At 35.2% G+C, this 18,734-nt stretch overlaps 1 protein-coding gene across 4 annotated transcripts in view; it reads left to right on the forward strand.

Annotated features, from left to right (window-relative positions):
* Positions 1-18,734, forward strand: part of DMD (dystrophin) — a 1,990,869-nt gene that overhangs the window by 829,541 nt on the left and 1,142,594 nt on the right. The window lies entirely within an intron of this gene.

Here is an 18,734-nt window from a genome sequence, read left to right on the forward strand (position 1 = left end):
CTTCCGAAAATATTGTGGGAATTATTCAAAAGAAAGAAAAAAATCAAGTGTTCAAATAAGTTTGAGAAACACTGGATTAAGCAAAGTCTCCTTACTCTAGAAATGTTAAGGGCTTTTGATATGCAAATGTGATTATGAATTTCCACAAGGGGAATAGATTCTGCAGACTTTCACATCTGGAGAGTTGCCATACAAAGGGGGAAATTTCATTTCATTTTCATGATAGGACTCCTGTTTCAGTGGTTGTGAAGAACGCTAGTTCTTCAGAAAAGTAAAAAAAGGTGGGGGGGGGAGCATCGCTGTACCATTATTCTGGATAAAAAATAAACACAGAGTACAAGAAAAATAATCACAGAGCTGACTGCTAAAATAATATGTGAACCTAGATTTGATAGCCTGTCACTTATTTTTTTTCTTTGCTATGTCTTTTCTCCTATCACATAATGGTAACCAATTAATTTTGATACTTAAATAAGGGGGAACATTTTTGTTTACATAATTGCCATGCATAGTTTTTCTTTGCCTTGGAGTATCAATAGAGATTGTCAGCTTCCAATGTAAGATCCTTGGAGAATTGGGCAACGTAAATAATTTTCTTCTCCAGAGACAGAATGTTCTTTAGTAAACAGAGTTGTGAATATAAAAGACTAATAAATGGTTGCTAAGGAAAATGAACCAAGGAGAGAGCTGCTGATAGAATTTGGCTTTTCTTGGGTTCAATTTTGTAATTAACATCCCTCAAGTGCTAGGAAAGAAATTAGACAAGTTAAAATTATATGTTTGTCTAGATTATTTGTGATCATAATATTTATTGCTATTTCTGTAGCAGTCTTTTCTAGTATCTCATGGTGTATTCGAGTCCGTGTAATGGTTGTTTAGTAAATAGAGTATGTTCAGCTAGAATCAACTTCCAGGAAAATGACAGACTGATTGATTTGCTCATCCTTCATTTCCAATGTATGGGAATTCCTAATAAAATGGCATTTTTATAAAGCTTTAAACACATAGCTGTGCTCAGATATACGATAGAAGCTCTCTTCCCCCCGTTGCCATAAATGAGCACATTGTATGATACTGGACCTGCACTGAAGGCCTGTAACATAACTTGTTACCATGAGGTGTGATTAAACCCCTGCCTAAAACGGAACCTACAACATTTTTCTTGGCATGTGGAGGGGGAATAGATAAATTGTCACAAACTCAATTCATCTGCCAGGGATTGTGGCTAGAGAAAAAAAATCTTCTGTAAAAATTAAAACTAAATGAGGGGAATCTACTTTTTTTACACTGACCACAAAATTCCACAGTCTTGTACTGAGAAATTAATGTAAAGTTGGTTGCAGATTCGTATAAGATCCCGGAGTCCTCCCTCAGAATAATAGAATAAATCAGCCTTTTGGGAGCACCTCACAGACACACAAAGACTGAAGATTACTTCACAATAAAATAGTACAACCCACATGAAGAAAGACATTGGGACTAAGAGTCATGTAACAATGATCAAGAGAATTAGTACCCCATGAACTTAAAATTATAGAAAACTTTTGCATAGTCTAAAGTAAATATGTAGAAAATAATTATAGAGCTAAAAGTGTAAAATATGTATTAAATATGTAGAAAATAATTATAGAGCTAAAAGTGTAAAATATGTATTAATTTAGCTCTAATGATTATAGAGCTGAAAGTGTAAAATATGTATTAAAATATGTATTAAATATGTAGAAAATAATTATAGAGCTAAAGTGTAAATATGTATTAATTAAAATAGGTAATTAATTAAAAGTGTAAAACACTGTGAAAATACACAGGTATTTATGATGAAAATAAGTAACACTTATAGGAACCAAAAGCTACTCTTTGAAATAAAGAACTAAGTAGATGTATTAAACACCTAATTAAGTAATTTAAAAAAGAAAATTGTGTTATTATGGTGAAATTATCAGAATACACCACATGAAATTAAAAATATGGAAAATATAAAGGACAGACTGAGAACAGAATTAAGAAATGTTATGTCTAATATAAACTAAAAAGCAGAAAACTGGGAGAATACTTGAGACAATATTTAAGGAACAGTGGCTAAAAAATTCTCAGAACTTAAGGAAGACACGGGCCCACAAACTGAATAAGCACACTGCTATTCCAACCAAAATGAATTAAAATAAATTTACAAAGCATACAGAATATTTAAATACCTTATAAAAGAAGCAGGGCATATACATATGCCAACAGGAATGGCTTATTTAATCAAAAACTATGATAATAAACTAATCAACTTTAAAAATCTTGAAAATTCTACTGTATTATTACTCTTTGGGATCCCTTTTTATAAGGGACCCTTTTTATAAAACAGATTCCACTCATGCTAGAAAACCTATGATATTGTGTAAAAACTTTTATACTCTGAGTGAGAAAACCTAGGTTTGTATCTTGAGTCTCTCATTACCTGGGACACTTGGACTTCATACTGAGGCTCAAGATAAAGTTAATGACTGCTTCCTTATAGAATTAAGAGAGATAATGAAGCACCCAAAATGCCTAAAGAAGTTCCAGAATCATTTTATTATGGTCACGGGACAATATGCACAATTGTTGGTATCCAGAGTTCACAGTGCTGGGCGTCCTGAAAAACCAAAAGCTAAAAATGTAAGTTTTTCTCCATCGGTTGTGTTCCATATTCCTAGAAGAAGCAAATACAAATACATTCTGGTTTAACTGCTGAAATCTAGACTTAAGTAATTCCTGCAGGTAAAGTTCTAAGAACACAAGTTTAACCTCGAAATGGCAGTTCACGCGAGAAAAACAGCAGCAGGATGCAGCTCTCAAAGACAGAAAATAATGAATGAATCTGATATGGAAGGTCAAATAAATACATTGAATCTTTTCAGAGTAGTAAAAGTTTGCATCAAATGTGTGAACTGGGGACAAGAGACAATAAAAATTAATGATCAAGAAGTTTGTTTTAAAAAGAAGCAAGTGGAACGTCTGGAAATTGAGAAACGTAATAAATCCAGTGGACAAGTGAAGCATCAGACTAGATAGAAGGGAAATGAGAATTAGGAAATCAGAAGGTGCATAAAATCCATTACGTAAAATGCATAAAGAGAGACTAAAATATAGGCAATATAAAAGAAAGGATATGGAAGGCTCTAAGAAGGTCAAATACAGAAAATACCAAATACAAAGAGAAAATTTTACACACAGCTAAAGAAGACAGATTATCTGGAAAGTAATGACCCAAACAATGACAGCTGATTTGAGGGCAGTGATAAAAGCCAGAGGGTGTTAGAATAATGTTTTCAAAAACAATGAAAGAAAAACTATTTATGAACCTATTATGGCATAGTCATAGAAATGCTTCTTTAAAAAAAATTTAAGTATAGTTGGTATACAGCCTTATATTGGTTATGTTAGTTTTCAGGTGTACAGTATGGTGGTTCTCCATTTTTATACCTTACCGTGAGATCACGACCTTTATTCTGGTTACCACCTGTCACAGTGTAAACTTACCACAACATTAGTGACTATATTCGCCTTTCCCTTTTTCATCCCCCTAGTCCCTCCCTTCAGGCAACCGTCTCCTGGGTGTCTTTTTCTATGAGGCAGTATTTGTTCGTATTTCACACATCAGCAAAACCATGTTATATTTGTCTTTCTCTGCCAGACTTACTTCATTTAACATGAGAGCCCCGGGTCTATTCATGTTGTTGCAAATGGCAAGAGTTCATTCTTTTTTAGTACTGCCCAGTAATCCATTGTGTAAACACACACGCAGCCCACATGTTCTTTTGACAATGACATTGAAATAAAAATCTGTTGGAACAGAGAAAAATACGAGAGACACTTTACTTGCAGGAGATTCTCCCCAAAAAGTCCTCAGGGTCATTGTCTATTTTTTTCTTGGAATTAGCCACTATTTGCATTCATTCAGCTATCGATCACTGTGTCATAAGCCTTTTCTGTGTTAGTGAGAAGAAATTCTATAAACAGTTTGAAAGCCTCCATAATAATCCATGGCATGTATGCACCCGGAGGATAATTTTTAAGCAGAAGGAGAATGATCTCCAGATGCAAGGTTTCAGATGTAAGGAAACATGATGAGCAAATAAAATGCAAAACAAATGGAAAAGATGAAAGAAATATTTGTTGTAGGTAAAATTGTCTAATTTATGTATTGCTGGTACCTTCTTCTCCTAATGTTGGAATGCCTCCGTGCTCAGGCCTTGGACATTTTTCATTTTCTGTCTAATTCCCTGCCTTGCTGTTTTCATGGACTCTCGAGGCTTTAATAGCAGATATAAACTTGTGACCGTTACATGTATACAGCCCGGTTCCTCTCCTTTTACTTACTACAGTGGTAACACACCCCTTTCAAAGTTTTTGGAGAAAATCTACCCTTGCTGCACTTTACCTGTTCTCAACACAATAAGCAAAGACATCACTTGAAAACAGAAAGATTGTGTGTCTTTATTGGATCAAGACACTCTGATGGATTCTCATCTCTTTTAAAGTGAAATGCAAAATCCTTACATGAATTTCAGGGGATATGTCATCTGGCCCCTTTTTAGCTTTCTGGTCTTGACTCTCTCAGGGGTGTCCACCCTGTGGCCCACAGGCCGAGGGATGGCTGTGAACGCAGCCCAACACAAAATTGTAAGTGTACTTAAAGCATGCTGAGATTTTTTTTTTTGGTGTGATTACCTGTTGCAATGTATTGAATGTGTGGCCCAAGGCAATTCTTCTTCTTCCAGTGTGGCCCAGAGACACCAAAAGGTTGGACACCCCTGCTAGCTCTTGTTGGCTCTGTTTCACCTACATTGACTTCTACACTTTCCCATGAATGTGTCTGGCACGGCCCCTTTGCATTAATGTGTTCCTATGCCGAAACCCTCTTCCTCCAACTGTCTCCATGGCCCCTCCATCTCTGCCGCTCTGCCTTCAAGGTTCTCTCTCTCTCCGTCAACCCTTTCCCCATTTGTTTTTCTCCATAAAATGCACTACTTGGAAAGTTACAAATATTTCCAATATTTATCATATTATCTCCTTCCCTAGGCTGAAAGCTCTAAAAATTAAGGAATTACCATCTCCCTTTCTTTTTTTTTTTTTTTTACTGCTATGCCCTCAAAACCAAAACCAGAGACTAGCAAGTAGTAAGTACTATATATATATATATATATATATATATATATATATATATATATATTTGTAGAATAAATAAATGAATGAACTAGTTCATCAGTGATGAATCAGATTTTAAAGTCTTCTTAATGCTTAGCAGAAGACCATGCAAAATTCATTGTGTATGTTAATTTTATAATAACCATTAACCTCATAAAAATAGAGTAGGAAGTTTTTGAAGTAGACAGAGAAAAATATATATAAACTATTGAAATAAAATGAATTATCCAAACTGAAAATGAAGGTTGAAGAACATCAATTGAATTGGAAAATGATAGTAAGGAACTACATGAACACAGGACTTTGGTTCTGAATCTCTCCAGTCCAAAGCTATTAATGTGTGTTGAATCAAGATGTAATTGCTATTTTGTATTCTTGTAAGTTTAAACAAATTCATTTTATAAATAAGCCTTTTATTATATATCACCTTAGAAACATTATCTCTAATGACTGGCTCTAAATTGCCCAACACATTAAAATATAACATAAATGTATTAAACTAGATTCACTGCTTATAATAACATACACAGATATTGTTTAGTTAGATACATATTTCTGTATGCTGTTCATCTCCTGAATTAAAGGTACAGTGAAGGGCAACCATCACAATTCAACTTGGTGTCAAATATATAAATAGACATAAAATACTGTTAACTTTTAACAGTAATACACTCTATCAAATTTTGCTATAAAGTGGAAATTTAACACAATGTTCAGAGACAGGGTAAATAATTATATACATTTCACAAACCCATAAAATTGATTCGAATGCATTGCTGATATCTGTAGTTTATTATGTAATTTTATTTCTAAAATTAGAATAAGTATCTCATTCTTGGCAACAAAGTAACTTGTGTCATTAAAATGAATATCCTCTGCCTTGAAATAGCAACACGTGAGAAATGATTACATTTGATGGAACTATTTTGGAACAATTTATTACTTCTCATTGTGAATGAGGACATTAAGTCAAGTCTCTCAGTCCAATAAAAACAGTCCCACACAGCAGTTATTTTGTTGTGAGGTAACACGTTTTGTGTGAGACCAGTGAGCTGTGCATGAGTGGATCTTTACAAAAAGTCTCTCTAGTTGTTATGACAACCTAAATGGTCTAAAATTTGTCATGTAACTGGCCTGAATTCTTAACATCAAGATACAATTTGTAATTATTAAAGATCTGTTGCTCTTGTCTCTTTGGTGGCAGTTGGAACAGTGATTTCTTGTAGTAGTATCTTCCCTTTTATATTTGGGTTTCATGAAAATCTCCTGATAATGATAAAGGTTCAGTGAAATTGGAATTCCATACACTTGGATTCTACATAGCAACTCAAGTTTTTATTTTGGATACATTGAATTGGTATTCCTTTCATTCAATAAACATTTATCTAGCGTCTCTTATGAGCCAGACAACACAAAACGTAAAATAACATTGGTGAATCCATAGCAATCATCCGAAGACGTGATATTTGACAAATATAACTCATACAATGCGGAGGAAAAAAGTACAAGAATTTATACACAGCAATTTGACCTCCATTTGCAACACAACAATGAAAAGTGTAATTTTCTCCCATCTAAATTTGCTTTCAAAATATGGAACACCAGCTGGAAGGGAGCTTAGATGGCTTCTGCAGTAGGGTTGGAAATATCCTTCTGAGCATGTATGAAACAACTGGTTATACATAATTAAAGCTCTCGTACCATCTGTGAATCATTCTGATTCTTCAATGATTACTTAAAACTCTCATTGTATGGAACATATTCTTAGAACAGATGAATAAAATTAATTCAAGTGTATAGCTTTCCTCACTTTGATTTTCATGAAAGAAAAAAAGAGGTACAGTGTCTTCAAATCTGCTAAGTTTTGGGGTATTTATTCTGCTCTCCTTTATGGGCCTATGGCTTTTGAAACCTAAAAATGCATTCGAAATTTAGTTGTATTTTTAATAATACAAATGCATTTATTCATAGACACTTCATGATGTAATTTTGTTTTAAAAGTTCCATAATTTGTACCCTTTCATCTGTCTAATCTGAGTGTAGTGTTCAATAAGTAACAGACAGCTATCTAAGGGAACTAAATGGAAGTCTAAGATGACTGAACCCAATAGTTCTGAAATATGTACTTAACATTATATGTAATATTGATTATCATACCACAGTGGACTCACTTTTAAGGCATGGACTGATACTTCACTGAAAATTTCTAGTTCAGGTGATTATCACATGATTTCTTAGATAGTATTTCTTCCTAGCCAGTTTTGAAACTTCCAGTTCCTTCATTTTCCAAATTATCCAATACATAAGATACACATAAAAAAAGACTCTACTCTGTTATCATGAGCAGTTTTTTAAAAAGCGAAATGGCTCTTTTAACTTCTGTTAAATAGAGCAAAGTTTTATTTAGTGCTGGCTAATCCATGGATAAAAAGTGCATAGATAAAATGAAAACCGAGGCTTCATGTCTACAGGTTTAAGATATTTATATTAATTCATAATTTAGAGGGAGTATTAACTGTTAAGCTGGGTAGCAATGCATGGGTGTTTATTACCAGGATAAAGTAACTGCAGCAGTTTTCAGGGGGTCTATGCAAATAGTTTTTCATAAATGAATTCTTTGATAAATACAGTAATCTATAATATTCAAACTCCTTTTCTGATTTGTGAAGTTCAAATTTATATCTAGGCAATATCTCATTGATATCTAGGCAATTACAAATACGTATGAGGTGTATGAGTAATATCACCCACACTCTGTTTTAGGTCCTTGCCTCGTAAATACAGGTGACTATTTGTGTGAAAAATTATTTTGAGGATTCTAGACCCTTTCATCCACTAGCCTCCCCAGTGTAAAAGAGTCTCTTTAACATACTATTGCAAAGTCTTCCTCTTTCCTCAAACTTGCCCAAGTGTTTTGCACCTGAGTCTTTGCAGTGTGGTTTCCTTTTCTCGGGACTTTCTTTCTGGGTCTTTTCCTGCTCTTCTCCTGTCATTTTTCAGGATGTAGAACAAATACATTCTTCAACATCCTGTCTGATGTCGTTCACAAGATCCCGTTCACCCCTCCATCATGTTACTTCCCTTAACAGTAGTACTCACCATGATCTGAAAAAAATGTAAGGTTTATTTGTTTACTTGTTTAAAATCTCGTACCATTAGCATTCAGGTTCAGTGAAGGCAGAGACTTTGCCTTGTTGGCTAGTATTTTCCCAATACATAGAGTCTTCCACAGAGTAGATGTTCACTAACAGTATTTTACATGAGTGAATGAATGGGTAGAGAACATCTTCTTGTGGAATTCTCTACAGCTCAGAATTATATGTTCTGTGTTCTTACAAAAAGCGGTGTCTCAAAGCCGGTCCACTACTGTGTGAAGGTTTTCATTCATCCACAGGGAAAGGAAAATATAAGAGCAAATAGGGTATGCTTTTCATAGAGCTGAATTTGAAGAACGATTGTCCTTTGCTTTGAAAGTATGGCTTTCTGCCATTGGTGTTGGTAGGAGGGGTCATGAATTAGACTTCCTTTCATCTTTTTTCTTTCTTGCTGTTTTACTGTTATGTTGTTACAATGCCTTTTCCAGAAAAAAAATAAAGGTTGGAATTTGGTGAGGTTCCCTGACATTTTCAGTAGTAATTTACCGACTTATGAAATACAAAGTCTTGGCACCATCAGTTGAGAGAAATTTACTCACGTGAAGGTATGCCACTCCCATCAAGTTCCTATGTTGGTTCCTTGAAGTTTGACAATGAAGAAAGGAAAGCCCTGAAACCCAGGCTGCCTCCCATTTGTATGGCCTCCCAGACAGTAACTGCTGGCCCCACAAGTATTGTCTCCTGCAGTAAGATTCTGCACTTCCTCTTGTCATGTGTGAGAAAAAAATACAAGGAAAATATGCAGAAAGGGTGGATTTAGGGCATCACAACACCTGCCTAATATATATATTTTTACATTTTTATTTTTATTCTTATTCTTTAAAAGACTTTATTTATTTATTTTTATAGAGAGGGGAAGGGAGGGAGAAAGAGAGGGAGAGAAACATCCATGTGTGGTTGCCTCTCACATGCCCCCCACTGGGGACCTGGCCCGCAACCCAGGCATGTTCCCTCACTGGGAATCGGACCAGCAACCTTTTGGTTCATAGGCCGATGCTCAGTCCATTGAGCCACACCAGCTAGGGCTATTTTCTTTTTTTAATTGTTTTTCTTTTTTATTGTTGTTCAAGTACAGTTGACTCCATCTTCCCCCCACCATTCACCCACCCCACCCATCCCCACCTTCCACCCTGGATCCTTCCCTCCTTCGGCTTTGTCCATGTGTCTTTTAGACTTGTTCCTTGATGACCCTTCCCCTCCCCCACCATTATCCCTACCCTCTTCCCTCTAGTAACTATCAGTTTGTTCTGTGTTTTCAGTCTGTATACTTATATGTAATAAATGGAACAAAACAGTGTTTGCTTATTTATAGATAGGTTCATCCTCCATATTTAAATCCTTTTTATTTTGTTTGTTTGTTTCATACACATAGAGACTCCATAATAGCATCCTTTGGTAGTGCTATTTGGAATCCAGAAAATACAACAAAACAGTGTAATTTAACACAAAAGCACTACCGTTCCTGTGCTTTATCAAAATTGAAAACTGAAAACAGGAAGATGCCAGACTGGAAATCTACGTTACTGTGTGTGCTTTCTTTGTATTCTTCATTTCCCGCATAAAAAACCATGCCAAATATTTCACTTAGCTCTGTGATTCACAGGATGCTTTGACATTCATGGTTTTATTTAATTCTTACAATCTTTTAAAATTTTATTTAGTTATTTTTCAAGTACAGTTTTTTGTCTATTTCTCCCATCCCAGCCCACCCCGCCCCGTGCTCCCCACCTCCCTCCCATTTCCACCCCCTTAGTTCTCGTCCCTGTGTCCTTCCTATTTGTTCCTCCAAATCCCTCCCCCTTTTTCCCCTTAACTTCCCTTCCTTCTCCCCTCTGGTCACTGTCCCCTTGTTCTCTATTTCAGTGTCTTTGTTTTTATTCTGCTTGCTTGTTTGTTTTGTTGTTTAGCTTCCCCCCTTCTTACAATCTTAAAAAATAGTGCTCTGGATACAAAAAGTAGGCTGATTCAATCACTGTCCTGAAAAGTTTGGAGAGATGAAAAGTTAATGAAGTCATTTTCATTTGGCAAAACACTTTATTTCTTTTGTAGCTGCTTTTACAAAGAGGCTTGGGAAATAAAAAAATATATTAAGGCCTCAGTTAATTTCCCTTTTTAAAGATATATGGCAAATGTAGACGTAATTGTGTGAATAGGGTTACTTAGGTTCAAAACTTGAAAATTCACTGGTCAGAACAGTGCAATTTCATATTAGAATCCTTGCCCTGGGAAAATACAAGAATAATTATTCTTTGGAACATTGACAGAGAACAAGCTATTTCAGGAGAAATTATCTTGATTGTAAAGACCAAGGTGTCCTTAAAGTTACCAAACCCTAAGAATTGAGCATAACCTTCAATAAGAGGAAAATATGTTTTTTCCACTGACTCATGTTTACAAACTTATTTATAACTTGCCAAAGTATATAATTTTAGAAAAGTACCATTAAACACGACAGTTTCTGTACCCAGAGCTATACCTCATTTATTTGGAGGTTGCATGGACATCATTATAAATTACATGGAGCATGGCCAAGGATCAGAAAAGGAGTGGAACAAAGGGCCACCAGATGATGTGCATTGACTTCATAAAGTTCATGAAGCCCAAAGTTCACTGAAAGTTCTTAAGGAGAGGACTAGTCAGGTCCTTTTTTAGAGAGTTAAAAAAAATCACTCCTGATTTTAGAGGTTGTTCTAATAAACTTCATTATTTTGTTTTTCTGCCCCTAGTAGATTAACAACCAAGAGGAAGAGGAAAAAGAATAAATGACCAAAACATGAAATAATAGAATCGCCCTGGGCTGGAAGAGAGGAAGAAAAAGGGGGCCTTTTTATAAGGATGTAGGGACACTTGGCTTTGAGAAACAATTTAGCACAGGACAAATGAGAGAATGAGCAAGAGAGAGATTATTTATGGTTATTACTATTTATTTGATTTAATTTATATGGAGCATAGATAATTGAATTATTTTAACAGTTTATTCGCAAAGAAAATTATGTTAAAAATCATTGTTCTCTCATCTACTAAATGTAAGTGTTTAACCCATAATAGCGTATAGCACATTAGCTTTCTTATCAGAACATACTGCTACCAGATGCTTTTCATATGCCTAGCTATTTATCTTCACCCTGTGTGCATATGGGTATAACTATATGCACGTATAAACTTATGTGTCCTATTGTTATAAACATTTGCATACATATGTTTACTTTGTAAAATAGATACTTTCCCTTAGAAGATGCCCGCTAAGCTCCTCAAGATGTTACTTTTAGTAGTTTAATATCCATCTCCCAATAGTTCCCAAATATCTATTTTGTCACTTCCTTTTCTTATAGGCATATCAAACACTTGTGGCTATTTAAAAGGAGACTAGAATTGGGGGTAATTATCAAAATCATATTATTTGGAATTAAGTTATATAGTTTTGTAAATAGCATTTTATGATATTTCAAGGTTACTAGTGCCTCTTCAGATTAAGAGCATTTCAATAAAGATAGTTTCATTTGCCAGGCCAAAGAAATAGGAAAACTTTTGAGCTTAACAAAAACAATTCAGAACGCATTGGAAGCGTTAAAATGGTCATTTCAAAATCACAGACAAAGTAGATATCTGCCGTGTTGCTGACTGCTTAAACCTTAACTAAATATCTGCTTCAGTTTGAGTATTTTTCTGAGATATTTTTCACGTGTTAACTTTTTGTTCACATTAAATTAAATGTATGCATGTATATATATATGTGTTCATGTTCACATGTGAACATGTTAAAAAGTTCCTGTGTATTCCCAAACTGATACATTGGGATATTGTATTATCAAGAAATATATATACTGGATATGGACATTCAGAGTTTTACATGGAGAATTTGGCAAGAGTCAGCATGGATTCTAAAGACTGCTTGAGTGTAAGTCTCCTCAGATGTTTCAATTTGCTATCAGGCATCCTCCATGAAGAGGCTAAAATCAGTATCTTCTAAAGTGATGTGCATAATAATGCCCCAAATAATTGTTTCTTTCTTTATTCACATCTAATGAGTTACAGTAACATCTGAGAGGCAACTAAAGAGCAAAGATACGTATGTGTAATGGCATCCAGCTAATGCACATTAAATTGGAAAAATACGACATAGTTAAATAAATGAGAAATACCTTTTAAGTCTATACCAATGAACATTACATTATGAAATGCAGCAAAGAATTGTGCTTGGATTCTGGGAATTCCAAAATGGAAATTATATTGCTGCTGTGGGTCCCAGCAATTCTAGCCAAATATGTATTTTTAAAATTATCCTTTTAAGCTGATAGTTTTTCCATTAATTTATTCCACAAATGTTTTTGATAACCTACGCTATGCCAGGTGCTGTATATGCATGAGTCTTCGCTGTGTTTATTTTGCATTGTAAGGTAGCTAGGGTGTATAACCTTGTTTACTAAATCATCATGTTACTTGACAGGTGATTTCTTACAAGGTAGACTGTGTCGGTGCTTATGTGCTGGTGCTCACTTTGAGGGGATCCAAAGCCCTTTCCTTTTGCTTCTTTCCTAACCATCCTTAGTGATGAGAATTCTACCCTGTCACTAATTTATGTGAATTCATTGAGAAATCCTTATTAAAATGCAGATGTTTTCCTGTGAAGGATAACCCTCTAACCCACTATAAGCCATTAACATGTTATTGAGATTCAGTTTATCAGTTTAATTAGATGGCAACCAAGCTTGGCCCTAAGGAGTTGGGTAGATGGGGTGGTGTGGATGGGAAGAATGAATGTGAGGCAGCTCAGTGAGCCAGTACAGCCAGAATCTTTATACAGGACACTATACATCCCGTGCCTCTTGGAAGGAGACCACAGTTAAATACTGGCAAATCCAGCTCCACCGCAAAGCTCTTTCACTGACGGCCTGTCCTGCTCCATGAATTGATTCTAATTTTCAAAAATGCATCATGTGTCTATAAGGGAGGTGTTCTTACAGTCTTTGACTCTGATCATTTTATGTCTTCCCTGTGTTTTATTCTTTTGAAGCAAAAGGCAGATTATAAGCTAATACAGTTCGTTGACCAATGAATGGCATTCAAAGGTTGAGCCCTTTTTTGTTTCAGAGCTTGACATAGGTCATTTTCTAGATGATTCAGTGTGGGAGTGGGGCATACCTAGAGCAAACACTATCCCACTGCTATTTTCTCTATGTAAGATCACAGCCAATACATTAGGACTCATTAGGCTGATTGTTCAAGGTCTTTTGACTGGTGGCTTACTTAAGAGCCCATGAGGCCTAGTACTGCCACAGCTCCCGTACTGCCTTGTCATTTGGAATGTCCAAACAGTGAACAGGAAGGCTGAGCCCATCCCTGTCTCACGTGTGTCGTAATCTTGTCTTTTGTATACTTTATTATTTGAGTCTTTTTTTCTCTCTTTGGGTTAACACAGTATTTTTTTTTCTGCCAAATTTGCTTACTCAATTTGACTTTTAGGCTTAAAATTTTTAGAAATGATCAAGGACAAATAAATAAAAATAGGTCAACTGTCCTCACTGTAGTAATCTCTAGAAGGAAACTTAATTGTCTTTCTCTGATGACTTTTGTGACTAGCTCTACTTCTGTAAGAAAACTGAATTCTTTCCCATTTCTATGTCACTCATGAGCCATCAGAACCCACATAAAGCCTATAGTTCCATTTAGGATTTGCATGCCATTGTACTATTACTTTAAAAAATCTATAGTATTTGCCCTGGCTGGTGTAGCTCAGTGGATTGCCCACCAACCAGCAAATCAAAGGGTCACCTGTTTGATTCCCAGTCAGGGCACATGCCTAAGTTGTGAGCCAGGTCTCCAGTAGGGGGCGCATGAGAGGCCACCACACATTGATGTTTCTCTCCCTCTCTCCTTCCCTGCTCCTCTCTCTAAGAATAAATAAATAAAATCTTTTTTAATCTATACTATTTAAGAATGTCCTTTTGAGAAAAGATAATCAGATTGAAAAGATTTCTAAAGTTAAAAGATAGGATAGCTCATGTCAAGTCATTAACAAATAATCTGGATTTATTTTGAAGGTTTGGAACATCTTTCACTTGATTGACATTAACAGAATTTTAAAAGGTTCTATCACTGTATCACTTTTGTCCAGATTTTCATCCATTTTTCATTAGTTAGACTTTCAAGGCATTGACATATTTCCTATATACCATATTTATACTAGATCTATAGGTATTTTAAAGGAATGTATTAAAATAATGTGGCAGCCGGCACATTTTGTATCTGCAGCTTCTTTGACCTCATAACTCATAAATGCACCAGTAACCACCCATTTGAAACTTATATTGAAGAGAGAAGACTTGCCTAAATCATGGTGGAAGCTGTTTAAAGCATGATGCTCTAACAATGTAGGTGTAAGGCACCATTTATTTCAAAACAGGATTGCCTTCATCTCACACAGTCATGTAGCCCCTCAAAACACCAATTTTAAGTAACCTATATATATATATATATGTATTTTTTGTATACATATATACAAAAAGAATCTGATCACTCAAGTTTCAGAGAAACCAAAGTTCTTTTTTAAAACCTGATGACTGATGTCTAGGCTTGCTTCCATAGCTTGGAATCTCAAAAGTGTTTCTAACTCAACTTTAGCTGTTGCAAATCATAGTTTGGTTCCCTAATGATCCATTTTCAACATCGCTCGAGCTTTTCATTTCTTAATAAAAACAGGTTCTTTGGGACTTTCTTCCACATCTCTTGATTTTCATTCCCAGAAAATGAGGAGAGTGTATTCTTCTGGGTACATGTCATTAGAAAGGACTATGAACAGAGAGAAATAAAATGAATTAGTATGGCTAGAGCACTTACTTGCTAATGATGCATGAATATCTATAATGATAAAAGGTGGTGAAGAACATTAACAAAAGCAAGTTGATTTTCAAAAGGTTAGACAGGATTTGTACACATCAGAATTCAGGATATAATTATTCAAGGCAGAGTTAATGAAATTCAAATGAAAAATGCAAAAATCTGAATATGAGTTACATGGATTTTGTATAAAGAAGAGAATATGAATGTGGTACTTCCAATTATACTGATTTTTATGTAACTGTCTGAAATTTCTATTAAAGTCATTCAGTGGATGTAGTTTACTCATTATGGAGCTGCATGGCTGTCAAAGGAAGGATTTATTTTAAAGAGTAGATGGTAAACTAGATCTCCAAATCTCTGACTCTCTTGATTAAAATTTTAGTAGTGTCCTATATAGGAAAATTAGTTTGTCTCTCTATGTAAAAATCTATTGAATATAATGCATTTGTATATAAAATCAATGAGAACTTTATGATAAATGAGAATATTCAAAATGTATAAAACTGGCTTTCCCAGAAAATGACGTGACATTTTCTCAATTTTGTCAAGGAGTTATTTTGAGATATTTCTGTTTTGCCATAAAAGTTCACAGGATTTTTTCCTGTAATAGGTACCACTTAACTTTCCCTGTCTATGATGATGGGGCATTATATGTCAGAATGACAGGAGACACGAAGTCCTCCACCAGATCTGTCTTCATTACATGTTTTAAACATGTGATATTAACCTCTTAGAATGTAACTTAGAAAATATATCTGAGTCAGTGCCCACAGGTAATTGTAACCAGAAGCCATTTAGGAATTAGAGACATTTAATGACATTTGTTTTGCACAAGAACAAACAGAGAGAAGATTGCTTATTTACCAGTAGTTTAGGGTTGCAAATGTTGCAATTTTTAATCATTCAGCTCTTTTGTAAAGTGATAGAATATACCTCTGTATTTGTTTGATTGCTTTTAGCAACTGTAACACTTTTAATATGTCTGATCGAGTTGGAGAACTTCATCGTGCCACGTCTGCGCATCAGGTGAATAGGATGCAGCATAGTTTGTGCACTTATTTCCGTGGAGTGATAGCAACTGCTCTAAGACTTATGTATGATGGTGTTCCAAAATAATCACACTATGCTTATTAATAGAGCATGCCCTAGCTGCAGCATGGTGGCTAATGATTCTTTGGAGGCTATTATAATCAGATCAATAAGGACTTCATCTTTAAAGCAAAAGGAATGCAAAGTTGGTGCCTAGAACCAGATACAAAATGACCAATTATTTGGAAATTTCCACGTTTAAATAGATGCCATAACATTCTCCTAAAATAGATTTCCATTCAAATATAGAAAAAAAATGTGTTTTCTCTTAAGGTGCTGAGGAATATTTCATCAGAGGAAAAGAAGTACATGAATCAATATGTAATCAAAGAATCTATGACAGACACATGTTGTCAGGTAGTGAAAGGGTCAGTAAATGAGGAGCCAGAGTACAGTGGGCACTGGCCCTTAGAGCCCTGGGTTAGGCCTGAAGCTGATGTTACATCTTCTTTCTCAGACAAGACCTCGAATCTTCGAACCTGTATGGTGAAAGTTAATTACTGTTTAAATAAACGCCATTTTTACATTCAACTTTATGCAAAATAAAAAACCACCCACAAACACTGAAGAATTACGGATTTGGGTTTGAAGTCATATTTTAGGGAATTAAATCCAAGGCAGTAGTCAAATTGGCATTTCTGTGCCTATTTTCATGATCGCATTTAATGGCTCAATTAAGTTGCTTGCTATTTGTAATTCATACTTACTATACATATGGCCCCAATAGGAAGTTAAGACACCTGAGAGTGTCCCAAATGTAGGTAATGAAGATCTAGGAAACTACATGTCAAGAGAGACACTGAGAGGAGATATAAAGAACCCAGAGTCATTTTCTTTTTAAGAGAAAAGGATGACAGGATATCAAGAGCTTTTGAAAATCTCAGTCATTTTTTAAAATGAGACTCAGATGATTTCCTAATATTGTGAAAATATGGGTCACTGCAAAACAACTTTTTGGTTAAACAAAAATACATGCACACAGTATACATACATCCATACTTACATACATACATACAATAGAGAAACTCCATCCCTAATAACAAAAACCACTGTTCTATAGCAACTTACATATATAACATGCATTCAATTACAAAGAAGGGTAATTGTACCATTTAATAAAAATCATAGAGAAAATATCTTGTTTCCAATAATGTAGAACCATCCCTCTGGAATTGTAGCAACTGATGCAAATAAGAAAGACAAATTTATTAACTTGGAAATTTTTATTAAGAACAATAGTCAGCAGTCTGTTGGGATGTACAAAAGTCACAGTAAAATTTACTCGACTTGTGTTGTTGCCTCTACTGGTTATTGTTAGGCCGAATGTGTCACTGAAAATGGCAAATTCAAATAGCCTGCTAGTTTATTTTTTCTCTTTAACTGGTGAAATGTTGATTCAAAATGAAAAAATTGAGAATTTGGATTTAAAAAATCTATGGCTAAGTCTATGAAGTATCCTCATCAAATTCCAGCCTCAAAGTCTAATATTATTTTCAATGAAAAATTAGAAGTGCATGTAGATTATCATTTCATTTAATTATGAAGGAATATGTGTCAGGTATTTGGTTATGATATGCACATTAAACTGAACTTTGTAAAAGGTATCATTACATCATTTAGGCTAATTTGTGTAATGCTCTGAATTTGCAGTGCTGTAAGTAGATGAGACATCTAAATTAGAATTATGTCATTTTTATATTATGTAAGAATGGAGTACAAGAATGTACTCCTGGATGTGAGAAATTAAAAAGAATGCATAAATGGACCAGCTTATAATTGCACTCATCTCGTGTGGCCTCAGTCTGGGATCCTACACTCCATTTAATTACACTACTGCCAGAGTGAGGATAGTCTTGTCATAAAAGCCGGGCAGTAATAAATAGCTGTGTTAGCATGCCTGTCACCAGAACTCCACCAGAACCCACCGAACCCCTCAGCTGATCCCATCAACAGGCAGGGGGCAGGGGGTCCATTCAAAGCAAAGTTACTAGGAAACTAATTTCAATGACAAGAGTTTTGCTGCTTATACAGAGTGGGGGAAAAGTAGGTTTAGAGCTGTTCCTATGGAAGAGGATACAATGATAAATAAATGATAATATAAGAATAGCCTCTGTTTCACATATTCAGCACTGTAAACCTACTTTTGCCCCCCCCCACATTGCAGATAGAAGAGAGCAGAGGCCATCTTTTTGAATTTGCATGTCTCATAGAATCCATTCTTGCTGTTATAAGGAATAAGGAAACAGGTACTATTGGCCAGGTCCAAAGGGACCCTGAGCTCCAAGTGCCTGTCACATGTAGCCCTTGAATGCCAGATAGGAAAGTACAGGTACCAGGAGGAGAGGTTGTTGCTCCCCCTTGGTGTTCCGGATTTCTGGAGTTCTTATTACAGTATGAATTCCCCTCTCAGTCCTAATCATCTAGTACCTAAATTAGCAGCTTAACTTCCTAAGAATCTAGCATCAAAGAGAC

Source organism: Artibeus jamaicensis, unplaced genomic scaffold (assembly GCF_021234435.1).
Source record: "Artibeus jamaicensis isolate MK-2021 breed Jamaican fruit bat unplaced genomic scaffold, CSHL_Jam_final scaffold_1283, whole genome shotgun sequence".
Classification (NCBI taxonomy): domain Eukaryota; kingdom Metazoa; phylum Chordata; class Mammalia; order Chiroptera; family Phyllostomidae; genus Artibeus; species Artibeus jamaicensis.